The 26,472-nt window shown below is 39.1% G+C and overlaps 1 protein-coding gene across 1 annotated transcript in view; it reads right to left on the bottom strand.

The window, feature by feature from the left end:
* Positions 1-26,472, bottom strand: part of chchd3a (coiled-coil-helix-coiled-coil-helix domain containing 3a) — a 331,631-nt gene that overhangs the window by 289,702 nt on the left and 15,457 nt on the right. The gene's annotated exons all lie outside the window — the stretch shown is intronic.

Here is a 26,472-nt window from a genome sequence, read left to right on the forward strand (position 1 = left end):
CAACTACCCCTCCCAACCTATGCTAATACCCAACCACACCACCACCACCCAACCACACTTATCCCCAACCACCCCAGTGATCTGACTGGCCAGGCCAGATGACCCCTCCCAAGCCATTACTCCCCAACCCACATGCCCAACCCATTCACTAACATACATACCAGACATTTAAACTTGCCTTCCAGTAGTTCGTGCAGTACAGATGGGCTGTGCATCTGTGCTGATTCTCTTCATTGCTCTCTGCATGAGTTCTTGCACTCACCCAGTTTTTCTGGCTGCTGTACGCGAAGTTGGAACCTTTTAAACATAAGCAGGTATATGTGCAGTTTTCTGACTTTTCAGCATCGGATGTAGCTGTTCTGCGCTACTTGGAAGATTTGGGCCAATGTCTAAAGTTTATGTGATTCTGCAATTGGGATCTCTCTCTTCAGCAATACTCAAGTGCTGTACTGCCAAATGACGGTTTCCACAAGAATTGCATGCTGCTTCAACTTTGGCCTTTGTTGTCTACCTAATCCACTTGCCCCACCTTCCCATGTGCCTTCAGCCATGTAGGACTGCAAATTTGGAATACCCTCCCTAAAACCTCTACAATGCACTTTAAAACTTTCAGCTTTGGCCAAGCTTTTTGTCATCCCTCTTAAAATTTCCTGCACTGTCTCAGCATATCAAGACAAAAATTCCACGATGTGAAGTGCCTTGGGATGCTTTCCAATGTAAAGGCACTATATAAATGCAAATTATAGTTCGTTATAGGGAAAGCTGCATGGTTGCAGCTTCAATGGCCAACTCATGAAATGCACACCATGATCTAACAACCGCACAGTAACCACAAATACAGTTACTGCAAATCACGCTCACATTCCATTCAGATTTCAATTAAACAAAGTCTAAGACCAAGACAGAAAACAAAAATTAAGTGCGGAAAAAACAGTTAAATATAAGAAAAATACAAGGCTAACAAAAACAAAATTAAACCGCAAATGAAGGGATTGTGAGATGGAAAAAGAATTGCACAGCCAGAAATACATAAACACGTCTTTGGATAGAACAAAGGGAACACTTTTATATATCTAAATGGCACCAAACTATCCCCAACATTAACTGTTATTGGAGTCACCTTGCATATAACATTGACAGATAATGTTAATGGGAAGCAGTGGTTATATCTGCACCAGTGACTCAAAGTTCAGGGCAACTAACCTCAAGTAATCGTGTGCGTCATGGATCCTAAAAAAATCCTATTTCCTCCTGTTGTGTATACAATGTTTTGGTCTATTCCAGCCTTCATTCGACAATTTTTTCCTTAAAAAAACTGAATCAGTAGCACTCATTTGAAAGAGAAAGAGTTCTACCTGGCAAGATCACAAACTGAAGATACTCAATTGGAGAAATTCAAATACAAAGTTTGCTGTATTTAATTTAAAGTCAATCATTTTGCTGTTCACGCTACAGAGCAAAAATCATTGCCACTGTAAGCCAGCTGATCAGGACCAACATGATTTTAATAAACCTCTCCAGCAGGTCTGAGCTGCTATGGAGGTATCTCAAATAACATTCAGCTTCAAGGAAACTTGAACATGTGCTTCACTTATTAAAAAAAAAATGTACTGATTCTGTTTAACCAAGACTCAACCAAGTAAATGATATTGTGCAACTTCAACAGGCATGTCATAATTTTATAGTACATCCATGCCCAGCACAACAAAGAATTGCATAAATCCTTGAGAATCGCATTAACCCTTGAGGATCTCCCAATGTTTCCTCACATTATCATAAAACATCATGAATCCTGTGGTTTCAGTTCAGGCAAAATAGGTCAAGAATACTGCTAAGCTTTCTAATTCAGTGGAGGAAACTACATGTCTGGAGGAGGCATAGTGTTATTCCACAGTGTTGGAATAATCGCTGTATCATAACACTTTAAAATTACAGTGTTCCATCAAAAAACCATTATGGTGATATTGCTAATATTTTAAAATGCTGACAGTGCCATCAAAAAAGTGACAATAGCATTCCAGAAATAAGACAGAACAGATGAAGAGCTGTGATAGATGATTTCTCAATTTATTTTTCTTCATTTCATCCCAAGACATAACAAGAAAGAGATCATCGTAACAATATATCCACAGGTGTTTCAGCAGCTGCAGATTTCCTGGACACTAGTTTCTATCGTTTGTGTTATCCCAGCTGAGGTTACCACTGGACAAGCCTGATCCCAGAGTGGAGCCCAGCTTGATAGGTCCTAACTACTGAACAGAGTCACGGGAATCAGCCGATGAACTTTTAACAAAAGAATAAAACATTTATTCAATAAGAAAAGATGAACTATATTACAACACTCCTTCACCCACAACTATACCTTGATATAAACAGATTTGTAAGGATAACACAAGTTACAAAAGCTCTCTTTTACTCTAATGTACACAATAAGCACACAGTCCATGTAACAGAATTGTCAACCTGAAACCAAGTGACACATGCCACCTCAACCAGGTGCTATGGATCTCTCCTCAACTCCTCCCAGACGCTGGTTGGTTCACGGTGTGGCAAGTCCCAATTAACTCCGTCTTCCACACGAAGGTTTCCAATCTCCACTATCCAAGAACTTGCCTTGGAATCTTCTCCCAAACCGACGCTGTCTCATAGACGCCTTCTGCAAGGGTTCATCTCCAGGGTTTCGAACTTCTTCCAATGCTCCTCTCCCCTGAGTCACCACATGCACTCAAGCTGTCTTCCACGCAATCTCACTCACCAACTCAGCTGAAAACAGTACCGCTGCTTCACATCCCCATAGCGAAAGGTTACAGACCTTCAGTTGTCTCTTTAAATCTGAAGTTTGGAGCCTTTTTCTCTGCCCCACACACACAACTTCATTAACAGGGCCTTTTCCAGGTTCTGGACATTCCTTTCACTAGGAGGTCTGCTTTGGACTTTCCCCTCTTCCACTCCCCTGGATTTTGGGGTTTTTCTTTAGCTTGGGACTTGGTAACTGTCCTTTCTAGGCTGCTTCTGCTTCACAGCTGTCTTCAAACCAACTGAACTCCAACAGCTTCCAAAACAAAAAAAAATGATGTTCCTTTCTGTGTATCTGGGGAGGGACCAGCCTCTCTGGCCCCCTGTTGCAAGGCAACAGTCCAATTCTTCTGCCCTTGTACGTTTACCTTCTCTTAAAGAGTCGTAAAACTCATTAGAAATACAAGAACCTTATTAAAGTGAAAGTAAAACTCCATTTGACCTTTCTTAACACAGATACAGAAATACAAATCAAACTTAAACATTAAAGCTAAAACACATCCCAACACCCACAAATAACAATATAACTCTATTTCTTTATATTTGCCTCCATCAACATCCACTGCAAAAGATGCTTGCAATCAAATTCTGTATAAAGTATACTTTAATTGTAGAGATTCATGAAGCGATTTTTTTAAAAAATACATTTTTTTGAAGAAAGCACAGAAATGTACCACACAGATGTACAAAGAGGAAAATACCTGACATTCAAAATAGTCATGCGCTTCTTCAATATCATCTATGCCCTGAATTGTGGCTCAAGAGCACCCAGGCATAGTTAAGGACAAAAGAGCTAAAAATACCAAACAGCACATTAACTGGGTCAAGAACCAAGACAAAGGAAATGGGAACAAAAAGTGAAAATGCTGGAAAAACTCAGCAGGTCTGGCAGCATCTGTGGGGAGAGAACCAGAGTTAACAGGCAGAATTGTCCCAGATTTGCACAAAGTTCGGTAGCGGGCAGGAAAAATTTGTTTTACCCACTGGCCGCAATGGCAGGTTTTTGCGCTGTATCGTTCCATTCCCGCCTCACTAAATTATGCAGCCACAGGAAACACTGCGTCTTTCTGGTGGACAGTCTCCGATTAGCCCACCACGCCATTACCTCGTCACTTCCTCACGCAGGATGCCATATTTTAACTGCAGCTGCATGCACACCTCAATGCTTGCAGCCCAGGACTGCTCCAATGAAGACATGGCCCCAAATAACACTGTCACCATCATGGCAGACCATCCATTCTCATGAACTCGCAAAATCACAGAATTGTTACAGCACAACTAGCAAGAAAACTAGCGCAAATCAAGTTTTAAAAAAAGTCAACTTTTATTTTCAGTAACAAAAATTGTTAAAACATGAGGTTAAAATGATTCTTGTATTTAGGGACTCTGTTCAATATCAGGTGAAATGAAGGAATGAAGGGCATTATGTGACCCCTTCTGAATTCTGCCTGACAACAAGCTTGGTGGTTAACTGGCGGCCCCCAGGTTGTCTGAATGGAAAGGTGCAAGATAGTGACACCTGTGTGCAATGACCAGAGCAGCTGTGCTGATAGTGGATAGACTGCTAGTTTCCAAAGTCTCACAAGGAAGTGTTTGGAATGTCATATTTTGTAAATGGTTATACTTTAAACTGCTTATTTAATTCCAAGAAGGAATAGAGTATGGGTCTCGAGGATAGATAATTAGCATTTCTACCTGGATACAAGTCCCATGTGATTCACATTACCATGAGATGGACTTTGAGGAAGACATGTCCATAGGAAGCCATTGCAGGATCGAGTTGCAGGTTTTCCCCAAACTATCACTGAACCTTGAGAGAGAGAGAGAGAGAGCGCGCAGAGAGATAGAAATACTGAGTCTCTATTGTTTATCATGCAGGAAGCGAGTGGGAGTTCGCACTCAAGTTGGAATGACCAAGTTTCTGAGGGTTTAAACAAAGCCGGAAGATTCTCCTCGGTTTGGCTGGAGGGAGAAATCTTAAAATCATCCCTAATCACGAAAGTTAGTTCAGAGAGCAGAAATTATCTAGCTGGAAAAGGGTCAAGCTACTGAGAAGACCTTTGGACTGGTTTCTGGAGAATGAACTGTCCACTTAAAGGAGAAAGCATCATGGCAGGGGGATTTTTGGTCATTGTAAAAATTAAATGGGTGGGGTTTTTCTATAGTTTAGGGTATACTTTTCCTACTGAAATTAATTTGTTCCAGTTAAAGTCTTAAAACATGAAATCTTATTGTGTGATCATTTTAGTAATTTACTAGAAGTCTGAATTTAATTTTACAAGTTATCAGTCTCTATGGGGATTGTAACAAAATGTAAACCTGCTTCACAATAAACCAGAAAAATATTAAAATTATTCTTTTGTCACAACACAAAGTTTGAGATTCAAGACAATTGCTAAAGAGAATAAAGCCACAGGTTTTGAACAAGCAGAAATAAACTTTACTATGCAAGTTCATAAAGACAAAACAATTTACAATATCTATCTTATACGCTAACATTCAGGATTATTATGGAGGTACATGTGAATTAAAAGTGTCATGAAGCTATTAATATATATATACTTTGGAAAGTATTTTTCTTTTAAAAGAGGTTTAGTCTGTGGGTGTGTCTTAATTGGATTAAAGCCAGCTAGTCTGGGTGCTTTGATATGTATTAGTTTGAGATGTAAACAGAGAAGTCGAGTGCATTTGCACTTTTTGAATAGAGCATTCAAGAAGTAGGGTGAAAACTGATGCCTATCTCGCAGCTACCAAGCAATATGTTTATATTACTAATATAATTGGTACTATGGAAGGGGTTTCATTGTAAAAGGGTGGAGTTCAAAGAGGCTGGTGATACAATAAGAATTAACATTCACTGGGGGTGGTAGGTATAACTTTAGTTTTTGGGTGTGCAGAGCAGAGGCAATGTAAGATCAAAAGGCAGCTGCAAGTCTCCAACAGGGACCAAAGTGAAAAGAGCCTCATTTTGAATTTGTAAGGTGACAATGCTTTGTCTGGTGTCTGGTTCAGTCTATGGGTTGCTGTTGCTTTAATGGAGGTTAGTTTGGGAATTTGTTGAAGTTATGATAGTAGTAATTTGAAGCCATGTGTATATATATTTTTACCTGTGCAAATTAATAAAATGTTTCATTTAGTTTAATGTAAAGCCTCGAGAACTGGTGGCCTGATTCCTGAATTTAGAGTCGCCTCTCAAACATAACACTTAAAATTATAGGCTATGACAGTTGTTTAAAGATTCCCTCTGGGATTTTTAAATAACTCAGCTTTACCAACTGCACTGGTCATAACAATAGACAAAATGTGTTTGAACACACTACACTGCATAATAAATGGCACATGCGACCAAGACAGATGCCATGGATTTCTCAACATCCCACCCAGGCGTCAATAACACAGAGTTTCACTTCACATAAATGCTAAGTTTTGCCCCAACAGCATGGAATCACCAATCTTCTGCTGCCCTCTCCGATCGCCAGCGCTTCTCCCAAGCCCTCTCCGCTTACAGTCTCCCAGTGGCTGACTTTTCTGCTTGGAGTCTATTTCTCCGCTCCTCTTTGTTCTTACATTTTGGGACCTCTCCGAGACTCTTCTGTGTTATGACGCCCTGCTCCTAGGTCACATGAAGGGCTTTTCGCACTTTTCTTCTTCTTCAAGCAGGCTCCGAGAACTCCAAAATGCAGCACGCTCTTGGGAGCTTACTTGCATGCAAGAACCAAGGCATGCTGGGAGTTTTAGTTCCCAGCCTCCCGACAAGCTAAGTCGGGATCTCATAACAATATCAAGTTCAAGCTAAATGGGTAGATCTGTACCAAGAGTAAGGGTGGTGTGGATCCCTGGTGCATTGGAGGATCAATTTTGTGATGTACAAGACCAGAGGAATATGGAGGATTGCAGGAAACAAACGACACCGAGAAGCTGAAGTAAAAAGAGCAAATGCTTGGAAAAATGCAACAGGTATGGCAGCATCTGTGGAGAGAGAAAGGTAGTTAATGTTTTGAGTTGAATATATATCTTCTTCATTTCTACTTCCTTCGGTTTGGAAGGGTTTACACTGTTGAGAAGTGGAGGGGAGGAAGGATAAAAAGGAAGGTGTGTGATCGGGTGCAGGGCAGGGGAGATAAGTGACAATGATGTCATGCAACAAAAAAGAGTCATATTTATATTTGAAGAAGTTATATTCAACTGGAAAACATTAACACTCTCTCTCCACAGATGCTGGCAGACCTTCTGAGTATTTCCAGCACTAGCTGCTTTTATTTCAGATTTCCAGCATCCACAGCAGTTTGTTTTTATTATGGCCGATATACTTCCAATCTCAAACACGTTCCTCTGGAGAGCTATTGTCAATGAATTCACAAGCCAGATGGGCTTTATCAAATAATGCACATAGTACAGTGTGATTTTGGACCTGCATGCTGGGTAAATGCCATAGCTGATTTGTTTCAGGCCTCTGACAAATTTTCCCATTGTTATTAACAGAAACAATTAAATCCAACACTTTTAAAGTGATAACAAAAGCAAACTTGACAAATGGAAAAAAAACTGATGAGGAATTACACTAAAGCTTGAAGATAGAGATAGATATTTTACCACTATAATAAAAACAATACATTTTTCTATTGCATTTTTTTTAAGTATTATCAAAATAATCAGCTATTTGCACATGCAGAGGAATTCCCCCAAGCAAGTAGAAATTGGAGTTAGAATGCTTGCAGTCATCCCAGATTCTGATCTGCAGCCCAAAAAATAATTGAAGTCCGACTGAGCTCACCCACTATTTATTCAACAGCAATTGGGCTTTGTGGTCTCAGTAACACCTCTTTGTCTTCGTAGCAGAATGGTACATTGTGCATTACATGGTACAACATTTCTGTTCTTACAAGCCAAAAAATCATCTAAATTTACCTTAAGCAACACTGCAGGCGATCCACCAACTTGGGTATAAACTAAGTTTGTCTTTGATAAAGAAATCAACATTTCAGGCATTACAGTTTGAGTGAATGTCAAATAAAAGCACAAGACATCTTAAAGGTATACAGAAAGGAAAAAAGGAGATAACAGAATCAAAAAGCTGCCAATCTGGGGAAAAAACTTCCCAAGAACTGTAATTATTACCCTTAATTGACTGTAGGATCTAGTTAGGTGCTGTACCACAGAAAGTACTTGAACAGTGGTGATACAAGATTAGCAGCTAAACATTACCACCATGCTCCTTATGCCATTCAAACCACAAGCAAGATCATGGGGAAATCAACTTCACATAAGAACACAAAAAAATTACTATCCCATAACTATTTGAAGGAGATGAAGGTATGATTATGGAGAAAATGAGGGTTTGTTCTGAATTTCTTTAGCAAAGTGTCAACACAGACACAAGGAGCTAAATGGTTCCCTCTTTGCTGTAAATGTCTATGGTTTATGAGGATGAAAGTGCTCCTAGTAGGAGATCGACTTAGAAAATGATCAATGAGGAATGTCAAATAGACTCCCATATGGCACTGCACAATGCTTGGCTAACTGTAACAGATATTTGCTCAACATAACGGAGAACAATTTCCACCTACACTGTCTGTGACATATTATGGGGTATTGTGGTACGCTAAATCATGAATGCAACAGTTCTCTCTAAGACAGATTTGTTAATACACATCTAACAGAGGAGGCTTCATTGGCATGAGCACGGGCACATCCCCCAGGATGGAAGACGGTTGTATACTCAAAGATTTTCTGTATGGCAAGGTAGCCAGAGGCAGACAACCAGTAGGATGCCCTAAGTTCCGCTTCAAGCACGCTTGCAAGTGAAGGCCGTAAACATAGATTATCACACGAGCTGATGGCAGAGAAAAATAGTGACACCGCCTGAGGGATGCACCACCACGGTGACCAGTGGCTACAGCAGCTTGGCAACAGATGCCAACGCTGAAAAAAGAAAGCATAACAACACTTGATAGCTTCCTGTGCGGCACTGAAAGCAGAACTTGTCTCTCAAGGCTTGGCCTCTTCAGCCATCAGCAAAGATGCGTCATATGAAGTGGATTCATACACTCCATCTTAAATGGGTTTGTTTGCTGCATGTCCATCATCTTTCATAGATGGAAGGATGCCAGAACTGATAATGGAGAAGCTATGCAACCCGAACAGGCACCAAGAATGAAACAATTTGTGACCTCAATTTTATCACAATGTAACACCTCATGTTTAACCATGATGAAATTAATTTCCCAACTCTACTGCCGTTCAGCAAGTTTATTAACGTTTTCTTGTAATTTGTTGCAGTCTTCCTCAGTGTTATCTATTCCCTCCCCACCTCACTGGACTAAAATGGTTGCCATGGATACCAATGACTGAGCAAAAAGCCACCCATAATTCTGATAGAACATCTGAAAATTTTACTCTGTAAAGAAAAGATGGGCTGAGACTGATGCTCAAAACTGGTAAATAATATCTGCCAGGTATCAGTTTTCAGGGTAGAATGGTAAATTCAATTAATGTCTGCCATGTAGTGGGAGACGATTTTTTAGCTTTCAGCCATTTATGGATAACAAACTCTGGCAAACCATTCATCTTCCACCGTAATCCGTGAATCAAAATGGTTTCAAACAAATTACCCTCTTTCTACAAGGCAGGTGGCAAGCAGACCTGCCGTTTATCCATTACAAACAAAGAAGAAAAATCTCTCTTGTTCCAAGATCTATGTGTAGGTTGCATGAATGCATCATAACAACCTGACAGTCTCATTCAAACATTAAGCCTTAAACTCAAGTGAGTGGGCAGCACAGACTGTAAAATTGAATATTTTTGTTATAAGTGTTTTTGCTTGCAGACTGCCTGAGATTAAAGCGGCAATGTGTCACTAAAAACATTACATTATTTTCAGCAAAGGGTCTTTCCATATCAATCTACAAGCTGCTGCTCTTCAGTATTTTTTTGACATGGATGCTGTGTTTTCAACAAAAATTGATAGGACAATAGTTTTAAATTTAATGGAAGGTCACTGATAATACAATTACAGAGGATACAATCACTATCTGACAAAATGCAAATCATATTTCATTCTTATGCTTAGAAGCTATGGTTACTATTTGTGCTTTTTTTTTAGTGCTATTTGTATTATTTGTACTATTATAAAAAAAGATCATGTGCAACAGGTGGAGCATAAGGCTAGCAAAGAATAATGTACATATACTGATGCTCTATTGGGTTTTTAGATAAATCATGTCAAGAGCAGGTCAATCACCGCATGAATTTAAAGAAACTTCATTTGTTCGAAACAAAATACTAGATTATCAGTTTTAGGTACTGTAATACGTATTGATATCTGCTTCTTCATCTCAAACCCAGTATTGCTCTGTTCATACACTGGCGAACACCCAGAAGTCAGTAACATGTCAAGGTGTTGAGATGATGGCATAAAGTCCGACATTAAAAATCCTGAATTATATCAAAGTCATTGCAATCTCAAGTTTAGTCATTGACGACAAACCTAAAGACTGCCTAATGATTTCTGCCAACAAGATGACACTGTGTCAACAAGTTTTGTGATCAAATCACAATGTCTGAGTGCAGTGATTGGAGATTTATTCATTTAAGTGATATCGCGGAACATGATGGATTTGGTATAGTGAAAGAGAGCATACTTCTGTTTGGGCTACATTCCAGATGGATGAATCCACATGAATTTAACGAGAGAGAGCATGGCATACCCTTGCTAAAAGCAAATTTATTTTCTTCCTTCCTTTACAGTAAGAGCAACCACCACCCTATGCCTCCATAAATAATTTTCTTGTGCTGGCTGCTCGATGAGCCAGATGATTTTTAAAATTTCTCTCTGCTTCAACATTCCATGATGACACAGCTGAAATTGGAAATGTACAATACAACGAAATGGCTTTGGCACTGATTCATTTCAATACACAGGTATTGGTTTTGGCCAAACCTGCAATGCAATTTGCTTCTTGTCCTGCGATTTTGCACTTTACAATTCTGGTAGTGTTCAACATATCAAGATAAGTTAATCATTTTTTAAGAAGTTGTGTGGCTTGGTTAAACTTGTCCAATTTAAAAAACACATTGTCTTCCAATTTATAAGAATTGTTTTTAAATTTAGAAAAGTGAATTACCTGCAATAAAAGGCAGTCTTAAACATCTCAATTATACACATGGGTAATTTTAAGTTTCAAAAAACTAGCTTGGAAATTACTTAAAAAGAATATTCAGCTACTAAAAACAGCAACTTATGATAATGTATTATGATAAAAACAATATGATTTCAGCAACTCAAATCCTGGGACTGAGGATTTGGAAGGAGTACACAAGTTTTTTTGAGCGTTGATTCTGCTAAACTGGGATATTGGAAATGCACTCCAGTGGATCAGGTGCTTTCTGACAATTCAGGGTATTCCTTGGAAGTCAGCTCTGTACAGTGCACTGTGCTCAAATATTTGAATCTTATCAGCAATCATTGAACTGCAACACATTCTTGCTGGTGGAGTAGGGCGTGTGCACGAAGCAGCTGGATCTCTGTCTTACTGTAGTTATTTTATACCCCAGCAGGGCCCAAAATCATTTACTGAAGGCTATGATTGTAGGTGCTGAGTTGGGGGTGGGAGATTTTGATTCGAGGAGGACATCGTCTGTGAATGAAAAGTGTTTGAATTTAATACCAGCCATCTGATGCCACATATCTTTGGTTTAGCGTGTACTGTTGTGGTGAAGAAAAATGGGGACAGCAGAGTGTTCACATTTTTCCAGGCAAGACTGCAGTTTGGGGATGTTCAGACATTGGCAACTACAAGTAACTGAAAGCTTTAATAGGAGGTTAGACTGCACCTGGAGTACTGTGTGTAGTTTTGGACCCTTAACTTAGGAAGGATATTATTGCCGTAGAGAGAGTGCAACAAAGGCTCACCAGGCCTGTTTCTGGGATGGCAGGGCTGTTATATGAAGAGAGATTGGGGAAACTGGGCCTGTATTCTCTAGAGTTTCGAAGAACGAGAGATGATTTCATTGAAACTTACAAAATACTTAAAGGGATAGACAGGGTAGATGTAGGTAAAGTGTTTCCCCCGGTGGAGAGTCTAGAACCAGGAGACACAATTTCAAAATAATGATCCAGTGAAGTTAAACTTTTTTTTTATAAAGTCTATTTCCTCCAGCACACTCCTTAGGAAATCGAAGCAATTCTTCCAAATTTTTTATTTAGCACAAATAAACCATACAGGGCAGGCTGCTTTGGCACATGAGTGGTTTTCCAGATCTGCTTGCAGCTTTCAAAAGGTGCCTTAGGATCAGAATGTGTGTTTGGCAAAACCAGAAATTCAGTGCATAAATCGTAAATGATAGTTTCAAAATCAGAATCACATAGCTATACCATATTAAATGCATCAAAGTTAACCTTGTCCATGTCGTTCCTTTTTTTGGAACCAATATAAAAACAACTCCTCTTTTTGCTTGTCTGGCTGTAATGCTCACTTAAGGCTGACAAAGGCAGCAGACAAATAGCTTACAGTCTTTAGAGGTGCACAAGCATATCTTAGAGTGATCCACCATCTGAGTTGTAACTCAGCCACTTTGGCCACCAAGATTTTAAAAAAAGGGAAGGATTGTGAAATTTTTGAATTATGATCTCTTGGACTGTTAAAATGCTCAACATGGTAATTTATAGATTTTGCTCTTCCAAATTAACGTGGTGTCTGGAGGGGTCCACCAAACTTTACCAGGATAAAGTTCTCATGGCTGCAAGTCTGCTGGCAGTGGTGCCTACCTGCAATAATGATTCGATAATGAAATTCAATTCCCAAAAAGGATCATTTTCAAAGTAGGAAAACAGCAATCTTTTGATTTCCGTTGCAAGAATTTCAAGCCTTTAACGTGTAAGTATTTTTCAATTGAAAAATGACTGCCACATGTAGCAGCCAGTTTACCTGGTCTATTATGGCTCCCAGAAGATGCAACTTTGTTCTTCTTACTTTAACTAATGTTAAAAGATCAAGCTTCAATATACGCTCATCATTCTGCCGGCAGTTATAGTTAGCAATGATTAGAGCTGAAAGATCAACAGTACATATGTCAGATGTTGAACTTTATGACTGATAGGCAACTAAGGCCACCATGAACGATAAACCTCACTGATCTTTTGAGGAACACAAAAGTAGGTGTTGAAACCAGAACTTGTGCAGGCTTTGAAGTTGTCCAAATACATTTGGATAACTTTCAGGTTGAATTTTACAGCAACATCAAGCTAACACCTTTCAATTTTATTTCCCAAAGAGGAGGGAAGAATTAAAGTATCTGTCTAAGACAATTTTATTATTTTTCCATTTACCATTTTATAATGTTGCAACATAAGGAACTGAAAATCTCATTACATTAATTTCAAAAATTGGGCCCTTCTGATAAAAACATGAAGTCAGAGATCCTCGAGAATAATTTAGCAAAACAATGTAGTCCTATATGCTGCAACATTGCAATTTAGTGCGAGTTGTGTGAAAACTTAGTCATCTGATTGGGTAGTTTAGATTCATAAATCAAATAAAACAGAAGTTACCAATAATACTGTAGTCAGATTGAGATTCAAAGCATTAGACAGGCTCCCCATCGTCATGTTAAGCTGTTGCAAGGCATGCACACAACATAATGCCATCATGAAGAAACCTTTCTCCTCTCTCTCCAAATTTCATATTGGCCACATTCAAAGACCTCAAGTCCAGAACTTTTTTTTTAAAAACAGGACGCGGTCATTATTTTAAAACTAAAAACATTAAATGGAAAAGCAAATGCCAGGTATGATTGTTTGTTCAAATCCACTGTGTGGGCCATAGCGACTCTACTTTGAAATGCTGGTTAATATACTTTAAGTGCTGTTTGAAGGATGAAGACAACATATTCATTTAACACAAGTGCAAAAAACTGAGATACCAGAAATCTGAAATAAAACAGAACAATGCTAGAAACACTCAGCAGTCAAGCAGCATCTGTGAAGAAAGACAGAGTTAAGGCTTCAGGATGATGATCTCTGATCAGGACTGATTATCACTGCATTAACAGACACATCTCTTTGTTCAGATCAATCAAGTGGCTTGGTTGGCTTCTACTTTACAGTTTTGACAGACGCTTCATATCCAAAACATGAGCACATCTAGTTTCTTTGAAAATGTTGATGTGCTTCTTTTCAGCATTTTACACTTCATCTCAATTACAATTACATTTGCTGTTTTTTTATGCTTTGCACATCCAATTTCCTGACTTATAATCCTTGGTGTCGTCTTGCACTTGGAGTATACTCACGGTACATGGCGCCCTGCATGTTAATTGCTCAGTTTAATAAAGGTCAGAATTCAGGCAACCAAAACTAACCCACAGCCTGATATTCAAAATTAAGTGCTGCTCCAAAATATCGCCATATCGAAGAAATGAGATGGGTTAAAATTAATAACCCGTCCTTTTACTAATAAAAACCAGATATATGACAGTAGTTCATATGGAAATGTGAAGGTGAGCACATAGTGGCAGTACAAGTGCAGATTTGAATAAAACTGATTTATATCGAAAAGATTAAAATATGCAACAATGGCATGAAGAATTTAAATCCCATCACTGTGCTCCATATTTCAATGTAATTAATAAAAACAGTATCGATCTGGTTGTAAAATTTGTAAGGCAGTTCTTTAAAACAAACTCTGCCTTCATTAACTTGATACTTGCAAATAATAGCACAAATCTTCCTGTAAAGCTTTTTAATAAACAAAATCTCACACGGCAACACATTTGAGCCTGTTCCACTATCTGTCTGTCTGACCTGTATCTCAATTTCATTTATTCACATTTGTTCCATATTCTTTGATATATTTTCTGTAAGCCCTGTGTGCATGGTCACACAGCAACCTTGAAGGTTCTGTGCAGGCTGCTCACACATTACCTGATATGGCATGGCCGTGCAAAAAATAATTAAAGTTCCAGTGTTCAAGTGAATGGGCCGCGCACAACGAAAGAAAACACGGTTTGTGGGGGGGGGGGGGGCATTACTTGATACTTTGACCTCAAAAATCCACTGATCTCTGCCCTTGAAGGTTCAAATGACCCAGCACCCAGTCTTTTGCAAGGGTTTCCACTACCCTTTCTGTGATAAGGTGCTCAATTTCTCTCCTAAATGACTTAACTCTAATATTAAAATTATGCTGTCTTGTTCTGGATACTCTGAAGAGGAGAAACTTTTTCTGCATCTCCCCTATTGAATTTCTTTGTCATTTTAACAATTTGATTCGATCACCCCCTTAATCCTCTAAATGGAAGGAAATATAAATTTGATGCAGCCTACCCTTGCAATTTAAGCTCCAGCATCATTCTGGAAAATTTGCAGTGAACCCCTCAAAAGACAATCTTCATCCCTGACATGGTGCCCAAAATTGAAAGAGGCCTAGCTAAGGAACAGTATGACCGAGCAACTCAATTTTTATATGTCAATATAATTGTGGTAGAAGCAGTCCAGAGAAGGTTCACTCGACTCATTTCTGAGATGAGGGGCTTATCGTATGAAGGAAGGTTGAACAAGTTGGGCTATACCCATTGGTGTTTAGAAGAATGAGAAGTGATTGTATTGAAACATTAAAGATCCTGAGGGGATTTGATAGGGTAGATATCAGGAGGTGGTTTCCACTTGTGGGGAGAGACTACAACCAGAGAACACAGTTAAAGAAAAAGAAATTTACTGTTTAAGATTGAGATGAGGAGAAATTTTCTCTCTCAAAGAGTCGTTAGTCTGTGGAATTCCCTTCTCCAGAAAGCAGTGGAGACTACCTTGAATAAATTCAATGACCCAGTTAGGCAGACTTTTGGTAGACAAGGGAGTCAAGGATTATGGGCGGGGGGGGGGGTGTCAGATGACAAGGTCGAGTTGAGACACAAACAGATCAGCCATGATCTTATTGAATGGCGGAGCACGCTCAAAGGGCTGAATGGCCCACTCCTCCCAAGTCCTATGTTCCTCTTTATGTTCCCTGGAGGTTAAGACCAACATTCAATCATCTTTGATTACTTTCTGTACCCATGCATGTGTACCCTCAAATCCCTCTGGTTCACAGCTCCTCGACTCTCACCATTAAGAACATTTCCTCATGTGTCCTTCCACAATTCAAGGTGGATGACGTCACACTTCCTCTCATTGAACTTCATGTCTTATAGTTTTGTCCTCTAACTTAATCCATGTATGTGCCTTTGTAACTTCCTACTCATCTTATTTACTGTACCTCTTAACTTAGTGTAACCTGCAAACTTGGAAAAACACACTTCATTCCTTCATCCAAGTCATCTATATATATGGTGAAAATCTGATGCCCCAATACAGATCCCCGGGGACTGTGACTTGTCACACCTTGACACCTTAATAGTGAATATTCCCTTTATCTGGACTCTTTGTCTCTTATTCTCAACCAATTACAAATCGTCATAAGGTTACCTCTGATTCTATGCTTTTAGTTTTTTTTAATGATTAATCCCTTATGCAGAAGCTAATCAAATGCCTTCTGTATGCCTATATAGACATACTCCTATTCATCATATCAGTGACCACCTCAAAAAAAAATCAACTCAATTAGTCAAGCATGACTTCTACAAAATAGACATAGTAAAGTGGTGTTTTTTATGTTAATCAGCATGAAGTGGAAAAAGAAATTCGCATAATTTCCGCCAAGGCAGTAAATTCTCATGAAAGGTCATCAACCTGAAAAGTTAGCTGTTTCTTTCTCCACAGATACTCACTGATCTGATTATTTCCAGTATTTGTTGTTTTTATTATAGTAAATTCTTGATCTTTGTTTAAGTGTTAGGGATGATTGGTTCAAGAAGGGCATCGAAAGGAGCATATGAGCAAGTTCCTTTCTTCTAAGTCCACTCTTTTGACTAGTTGTATGAGTGATATCAATGATCTGAGGAAGGAAACAGATATAAGGAGGGAGAGGAACAAATATTCTTTGTATATTTTGGACATTCTTTGTCCAAACTTCCACCCTCTTAAGAGCATTGAATTCATGCAAGCATATTGTTTTTCAGCAACTGTTTTAAGCTGAGCAGACTGTGCGCAACCTTGGTATTATACCTAACCCCGAAATGAGCTTTGAACCACACATCTGTGCCATCAGTGAAACCACCTACTTCTACCTCCATAATACTGTCCAGTTCCTGAGGCCCCTGTCTCAATCCATTTGCTGCTGAAACCCTTAATCATGCCTTTGTTACCTACAAGCTTCACTATTCTAATGACGTCTGGATAGCCACCAAACTTTCATCATCCATAAACTTGGCATTCAAAACTCTGTCGCCCATATTGCAACTTACGCCACGTTCTGTTCACCCAGCACTCTGGATCATGGTTACGCAATACCTCGTTTTAAAATTCTAATTCTTGTTTTCCAATCCCTACATGGCCCCTCCCCACCTCCAATTCTGGCCCCTTCTGCATCCCTGACTTTAATCACTCCATTGTTGGCAGCCATAGCTTCAGCAGTCGAAATCCTTCCCTTAACCTATGTCTCTCTTTCCTCCTTTATGATGCTCCATAAAACCTACCTCTTTGATCAAGCTGCGTGTAATATATCCTTACCAAATTTTGTTTGATAACGTTCCTGTGAAGTAGCTCAGGATGTTTTATTACATTAAAGATGCTAAATAAATGCAGGGTAATGCTGTTATGGACAGTGACAGAATGCCTTCCACGAATACGACAATACAGTGAATGTCTGCCAGCTGTTAAAGTATGGAGATCGCCAATGAGCTCCATTCTATTCACCAACCAAAATGTGCACTTTCCAGTAGGGGACACTGCATAGCAGACAAAAGCCTGAACCCTAACCAACTGTTCTTCTCCATACTCTGAGCACAATGAGATAAACTGTCATGGCCCCACTGAGATCACCCAGTTCAACAAAGTCAACAGCTTCAACCAGAAGTCTGTAGCACGACACATGCATCTATTGGCTAAACGTACATACAGTTCAACATTGGTTAACCATTATGCTCAAAAAACAGTTCACCGAGATAGATGGAACACAATTTTTAGTTACTTCCTGTTCAAGTGTAATAAAGTAAAAGGCCCCGAGTCTGCCAGCCTTGCACCTTTTTCCCAGCCGGACACCCTTACACCATTAATATTAATTTCCTACACCATAAGAACGTAACAAAAAGGGGCAGAAGTAGACCATATGACCCTCAACCCTGCTCCACTATTCAAATGAACTTCTACATCAACTGCACTTTCCCACCCTATCCCACATATCCTTAGATTTTTGGGCACGAATGAAATCAATCAATCCCAGTCTTGAATATATGCACCAACTGAGCATCCACATCGCTCTAGCACAGCAAATCTTGGCGATTCACTACCCCAAATGAAGAGTATTTTCCCCCCTCTCAGTCCGAAATGAAGGACCCATTATCCTGGGGTCCATGACCTCTAGTTCTGGACTGTCCAGCCAAAAACCAAGCTGTCGGCATCTAAACTGTTCAGCCTTCTCAGATTTGTAATGCATTTCAACGAGATCACCTTTCATTCTTCTAAACTCTTAGAGAATATAGACCCATTCTATTCAGTCTCTCTCTCTCTGCTTCCAGGAATCAATTTAGTCAACCTTTGTTGCACCCTCTGGAGGCAAGTATATATTTCCTTAGGTAAGGTGACCAAAGCTGTGCCGTACATCAGTGTGGCTTCACTAAAACCTGATGTAATTGCTTGAAGATGTCCTTACTCAGAATGCCAACCCCTTTGTAATCAAAACTAACATTCCATTTATCTTAATTACTTGTTGCACTTGCATGTTAATTTTGCGATTTGAGTTCAAGGATATCCAACTCCCTTTGAATCTCAACGTTACTAGTTGTTATGCCACAGCCGATGGTAAATGCAGAGTTGTTCAAATCCTAAATAGAAACTTGAAATAACTGCCACAACTTGTTTTGTAATTTGTATAAATTTTGAGATGCATGTCTTGAATTCAGATGTAATAAGACCACCAAGTCTAATAGGTTTTTATTAAACATTTATTATTAAGAGAAATGATTTGAAACAGAGATCTACAAATTGCTACTCTAATAACTTCTAAATCCCCAACTTAACCCGACTCCCAGTTCCACTTTCGTTCAGGCAACACTAAGACGCATATTTTTAAAAGTCCCAGGCAAAGAAACATGATACCTTGAACCAGTCAAATTCAAAGTGAGTTTTCTTAACTTCAGTTCTGTGAAAACAGCTGCTTGAGGCATAGATGCTGAAGGCTTTTCATACTTGTTAGTTCTTAAAAAATGCCTACCCTTACACGGCTTTCGCTCCTTTATACATATTTTCCCCTTTGAATGCAAATTCCCATTGTTTCACTACGTATTTGGACTTTACCTTCCTAATCTCTCTCACTACTAAGTTTTACCAGTAATCTTTGGAAAAAATAAACATACTGTTTCTGAACTCCACCTGGCTAGGTGTAATATTTCAGTCCCTATTTTGAAAACAATCTAGTATGGTTTTTTTGAAAAATGCAAATGCCCTTTTACACCTTACATTGTAAACTTCTCCCAGGTTTACACCAAAGCCTTCAGAACAGCTAGCTTTAATCCAATTAACTCTCTCTCACACACACACACAATTATTTCACAATAAATTCCAATAACATTATGAGAATTATTATATCTTCCTGACACTAGTCCTTCACCTTTTCAAAAATATTCTGCTATTCCATGCTTCCATCAAGAAGTGGATAATTTTACACTGAGCCATTCTTATAGCTTCATTATGCAAGACTGCAAAGTTTAGTACCAAACTGAGTAGTCATGATGGACTGCACTGAGACTGCCCTAAATTCAACAACTCTTTTTTTTTAAATTCATTCATGGAATGTGGGCTTCGCTGGCTGGGCCAGCATTTATTATCCATCCCTAGTTGTCCTTGAGAAGATGGTGGTGAGCTGCCTTCTTGAGCCGCTGGAGTCCATGTGGCATGGGTACACACACAGTGCTGTTAGGAAGGGAATTCCAGGACTTTGACCCAGTGTCAGTGAAGGAACAGCAATATATTTCCAAGTCAGGATGGTGAGTGACTTGGAGGGGAACTTCCAGGTGGTGGTTTTCCCATCTATCTGCTGCCCTTGTCCTTCTAGATGGTAGTAGTCGAGGGTTTGGAAGGTGCTGTCAAAGGAGCCTTGGTGAATTTCTGCAGTGCATATTGTGGATGGCGCACACGACTGCTAATGTGCTGCGGTAGAGGAGGCAGTGAATGTTTGTGGATGTGGTGCCAATCAAGCGGGCTTTGTCCTGTATGGTGTCAGGCTTCTGGAGTGTTGTGGGAGCTGCAGTCAACCAAGCAATTGGGGAGTATTCCATCACCCTCCTGGCTTGTGCCTTGTAGATGGTGGACAGGCTTTGGGGAGTCAGGAGGTGGGTTACTCGTTGCACTATTCCTAGCCTATGACCTGCTCTTGTAGCCACAGTATTTATATGCCTAGTCCAGTCCAGTTTCTGGTCAATGGTAACCCCCAGGATGTTGATAGTGGGGCATTCGGTGATGGTAATGCCATTGAACATCAAGGGGCGATGGTCATCGCCTGACACTTGTGCGGTGCGGATGTTACTTACCATTTGTTAACCAAAGCCAGGATATTGTCCAGGTCTTGCTGCATTTGGACATGGACTGCTTCAGTATCTGAGGAGTTGCGACTGGTGCTGAACATTGTGCAATCATCAGCGAACATCCCCACTTCTGACCTTATGATGGAAGGAAGGTCATTGATAGAGCAGCTGGAGATGGTTGGGCCGAGGACACTACCCTGAGGAACTCCTGCAGTGATGTCCTGGAGCTGAGATGGCTGACATGCAACAACCACAACCATCTTCCTTTGTGCTAGGTATGACTCCAACCAGTGGAGTTTTCCCCGATTCCCATTTACTCCAGTTTTGCTAGGGCACCTTTATATAGCACTTTTAACACAAAGAAGCATCCCAAGGTGCTTCACAGGAGCATTATGAAACAAAGCTTGACACTGAGCCACATAAGGAGATATTAGATCAGATGAGTTAAAAAACGTTTTAAAGTGTCTTGAATGAGGTAAGCGAGGTAGAGGGTGTAAGGAGGGAATTCTAGAACTTGGGGCCTAGGCACTGAAGGCACAAGCACCAATGGTGGAGCAATTATAACTGGGAATGTACGAGGCTAGAATTGAAGAAGTGTAGGTATCTCAAAGGGGTTACAGAGCTGTTGGAGATAACAAGGTTAGGAAGAGACAAAGCCATAGAGGGATTTGAAAACAAAGATGAGAACTTTAAACTCAGAGCATTGCTTGACTGGGAGACAAACTGGGTCAGCGAAATCCCAACTAATGCCCTCCACCTCCAAGTAATTAAACACAATTGATATAATTAACAATAGTTGCCACATAATTAGATTCCACCAATCTTTCAGGTTTTATGCGCCAGATCTATTCAAACGTCTGAAATAATTTCTCATTTCCCTGCTTCTGATTTTGCTAATTATTTTAAATTTATGACTCAATAACTTCTGGTTATTCATCCACTTGCTGCACGAAATAGTTTCGCCCTATTTGCTCAAAGATCCTTCCTCTGCTGCTCTCTGGGGAATTCTACAGACTAACAACCCATAGATAAAAATTCTTTCATCTCCGTCTTAAATGGGAAACCCTTCATTTCGAAACAGTGCCTCCTTGTTTTAGTCTTTCATACAAGGAGAATCGTCAAATTTAGCTAATGACACAAAGGATCATACATTTGGTCCTTTCATCAAAGTCATTGATATCGATTGTAAATAGTTGAGGCTCCAGCACTGATCCCTATGGCCCTCCACTAGTTACACCTTGCCCGAAGACGACGCATTTATCCAGACTCTCATCTGTTAGCTAAACAATCCTAATCCAAACCTTCCTAAAATGTGGTGTCCAGAATGGTATAAAATATTTCAATTGAGGCCTAATTACTAATTTATAAAGAGTTAGCATGACTAACTTCTTTTTGTGTTCAATGGCCCTATTTACATGATGGTCCTTTTCCAGCAGATATTCAAGTTAACTCAATTTCAGATCTGAATGTACTTTGGAATATTGAAATAATATATTGACTTGAGTCAGATAAAGAGACTTCAAAAATCACACCAGGGATTATCACAAGCTCTTTGCTTTTAAGAGAAATTTATTGCAATCTATCCTTTTAGTCGGAAAAGTGGTAATTTTGATCTTCATTAGCTAATCCATACAATGTGCCATATTTAGCAAGCGCATATAGTCTATCCCTGCCCTCTCAAAGACAGGCAACTTGCTATTGATGCATTAATACCAAATTCTGTACTGGGAAATTTAAAAAAAACATAATGGGTCAATAACCAGATTTTGATAAGCCACTGCTGTGATAAACATCTCAATGGGCGATGTGCTCGACAAGCTTCAACCAACAATCAAGTTACAATAAATTTATGATAATTTCTTTTCCTAATATTGTGCTTATTTTGAGAAGAAATAGTTAACTAAGTATTTACAGTTCCCGCTAACGATAGAAGTGCAAAAACCCATTATTCAAAACTTACATTTCACAGAGCATCCAAATACCTAAGAATATTTGTATTGGGAGATCAAATTTATTTACAATATTGTTTTCAAACAAAGTGACACGTAGTACACGTGATCAAAATCTTAGAAGGGTCTCTGATTGAAGATTTCAAAACCTTTCACAAACTGCAGCCTTTTCCCAATGATTCACTGATAGCTGTCCAGAGCCTGAATATAAAGTGAACAAACATACATGCAAATACTTAAGGCCCGGCAGTTCCCCTAACCTGAGAGGGAGTTCTCATATCAAGGTTGAACCTGCATATATGTTTTATTTAATTATATGTTATCAGGCAAATGCAGGGGCCTGCATTGTCCACAGTTCCCAATGATGCAAAAGGCAAAATTAATTTTGCTAATTTTATTTGTGAACACTTCAGGTTGTGAAGATGCTCATAAAAGGAGGAGGAAATACAGCATTGGGGCTTTGCCACAAGGGTTTTACTGCCTATTTATTAAGTTATTGAAACATTGCAGTTGAATCAAGGTATACCAATGGCACTAGTTCATATATCATATCAAATGAAGAAAGGTAACCATTTTACAATCATCTCTAAAGAAAAATAAACCTCTGTAAAAATCAAAACTACAAAATGCAATTACTTAACAGGCCACTGGGAGCCCAAAGTTATTGTATTACAAATACAAAATTGTCACCACAGCCTTACAGAACAAAATGAAAAGTTGTTTTTAGACGGCATGAAGTTCTATTTCAGAAATGCATTTATTGGTGGTAAATTAAACTAATCTACCACATTGCTGCACTCTTCCATCCCCTTCTACATAAAATAAAAATATTTGATTTGAATACAAAGCTAATATTACATGTATAGAAACTTGGATCATTTTACTCAGCACAGAAACTAGAATCAACAGCCCAGGGTGCTTTTTCAATTTCATTCATTATAGGTGTTTCAAATAAATTAACAATTACAGGTGCTGGACTGTGCAATATATAGCATTCAAGAAATAGAAGATATCTAAACAGTCCACAGCAGTACCAATCACCTGATCTAACAACATCAGTGGTGCTAGCAAAAAAATAGTGTAGAGGGGGAATGAATACATGACAAGACTTTGTCAGTTTACCAGCAAAAAAACCACAACTCATTAACCCAAAAGTTGACTAAGTTATGCAAACCATAGGTGTATTTTCCTATAAAAACGATCAGATTTCTCCATAACCCACATGAATACAACATACTGACACATTTCATGAGCCATTTTAAAGATAGACAATGTAATTAGTTCATTCTGTACTAATTTAACAGAGCAGCAGGGTGCTGCACGTCCCGTGATACACAGTTATTTACTGTGATACACCCACATGGCAGCTGGTGAGTTCATTGTGGATCTAGCTGACTTAAATGCACATTGCAAAGTGCTGGAAACTGCCAATCAAGATGGAATATATTTTTGCTTTAAGTAACACACAATAATTGATGCTGCACAAAAGACAAAAATCGAAGCAGAATAAAACACCAGATGAAATAACTTTCTTCTGTACAGAAGCATTGGCACCATGCAACTTCAAGAATGGAAAATCTCTTATATATGACTCAAAACACAGGTGTTGAACATAACGCGAATACAGAATGAAAATAGGAGTAATTACAAGAAAATAGTCTCACTAAGGATTCACAAAATGTTAAACCATAACTAGCATGTATAATTTACATCATGCTCACAATCTCCAGAGAATTTAGTCAAACATCTTTTTTAAACCACCACCAAATACAGATGTGTGTGACTTTAGCTGTCCTGTTTACATATGAAATTTCAGATAGCTTGAAATTTAAAAAGACAGGGCCATGATAATGTGAAGAAGAAGGAGAAAACGTAGCATCGGGATGATTTTGTAACAGCTTTGAAAATCTATCCTGGGGAACGTGAAGACTCTTCAAAGTCTTGATTATAAAAAAAGCCACACAGACATGTTGAATTGATTTCTCAAGGTCCAGTCTAAGCTCAATCCTGCACCCTCACTCTCCTGAGGGAATTCAATTGATTTATCAATGCGCAACACTGAAGTTAATGCAAACCTTAAAGGTTAAAGTGCACTCATCTATTCCATTTCCTTTGAAAAACCAAACTGAATTGATACAACTTATGCTAAAGCAGAAGTAATTCGCTTTTAAAATAAAAACTAATTGGGTCTAATTCATAAGACATGCATCTAAGACCTCTTAAAAAGCAGCATAAATCTGGACTGATAATTCTGCTTTTAATATACTCTGTGCTAGATATGTCTGCTTAATTTTACAATACAATTATGAATTCTGTACACTAGGAGCCATTTAATCTTGAAGATACAAAGCTCCTGAGTATTTTAATTGGTTTCTCCACATCTCAAATCCATTAAGTTTAATAGAAAACATCATGACATTTTACCAGTTAAGACATAGAGGGTCTGACTCCTCATGACTGACAACTACAAGAAATATTTTATATCACTGCAGTAAATTGGAGCCAAGATGGGCTGAATCTACTGCCTTACACATGAAGTATTTTGCCAAGTTAGGAGTGTATCCTTGAGAGGTCTGGTCTCTTGCAAGGCCAGTGGTTTTGATGCCATCCAATCCATTGTGCTCATGATGTGCACCTTTGAACTTGTCCCTGTCCAGAGCTGTCTCTTAAACACAGAAACAGGACTAGCCCATTCAGCCCCTCAAGTCTGTTCTACCATTCAATTAGATCACTGCTGACCTGTTTCTTAACTCCAACTGTGTACACTGGGTTTGTAACCCTTCATACAATCGCCCAAGAAAAGTTTTAGCAATTTCAGTTCTGAAATTTTCAATTGATCTTGCTTTTCCAGGGAGAATTCCAGAATCCACTATTCTTTCTATGAAGACATGCTTTCCAACATCACCCCTGAATAGCTGAGCTCTAATTCTAATTTTCTGGACTCCACATCACTGGGAATTGTTTTTCTACATGTAGCCGAGCATATCCTTTTAATCATCTTAAATACCTGAATTAGGCCACCCCCTTAAACTTCTATAGTAAAGGGAACACAAACCTAATCTATACTACCTGCTCTCAAAATTTGTCCCTCAACTCTCAAGTTATCATCACTTTGAAAGTACTGGCCTAATTGACAATAACCATTTTAGGTTTGTGGTATGGTCATTCTGCTATCAACAAATTATCTGCCACCTCAGCCACAGCAAAGCATCGGGGGTGGGGGAAGCAGAATTTGAACATTGAGCAAGAATTTGGAGAAAAGTTAGGAGAGGTAGGCTCTAAGGAGATTTTTAACAATGCATGAAAATAAAGCAAGTGGAGGTGCTTTGGCAGACATGAATGTTGCAGTGAAAGGATTGGGTATTCAAACTCAGAACAGACCAGTATGAATTGAGATGTGGAGACACAGGAGATTACAGAAGCCAGGACTATACTTCTGAGGGATTTATGATGAAGTTAAGGAATCTGAAACCAATATGTTAGGGTACTAGAAGTCAGTGGTGGTTGGTGAAAGGAAAAGCTCTTGGGATGCAGTACAAGATCAGATGTGGGGAGCAGAACTTGTGAATTTTCATTGAGTCAATGTCAGGAGGTCAGCAAGCAGAATGTTAGACAAATCAAGTTGGAAAATTATAAGTGCATGGATGTGCATCAACGGTGGTGGGGCGAAGGAGGAATGGAGATGAAGAGTCAGGCTTGATTACAGAATGAACAAGATGTGCAGGTTCACCCATAGTCAGAAAGGAGGATAGGACTGGTACATGATATACAGCTTTGGGTAAGACTTAAAACAGAGTGGCTTTGGCCCTGTCACTGATTATTTCAAGCTCTCTCTCATCCACAAACTGACAGTGAAAAGCACTGGAATTCCATTCATCAACATTTCAGTTAATCTCCATCATTACGTTGAACGCCTTCAGAGCCTTTGACAGGATTTGGCACCATTCACGTAAGCAAATCACTAATTCACAAATGTATGCTCATGAGGATATCATTAACAATCCAACTATTGTACATCATGCGGCATCCACCAGCTTTCTCTCCTACCCATGAGGTTCCCCAGGAAATTATCCTTTGCAACTTTGTTCCTTGTTCAAACTAATCCTCTTATTCATTT

Source organism: Cetorhinus maximus, chromosome 12 (genome assembly GCF_964194155.1).
Source record: "Cetorhinus maximus chromosome 12, sCetMax3.hap1.1, whole genome shotgun sequence".
NCBI lineage: Eukaryota > Metazoa > Chordata > Chondrichthyes > Lamniformes > Cetorhinidae > Cetorhinus > Cetorhinus maximus.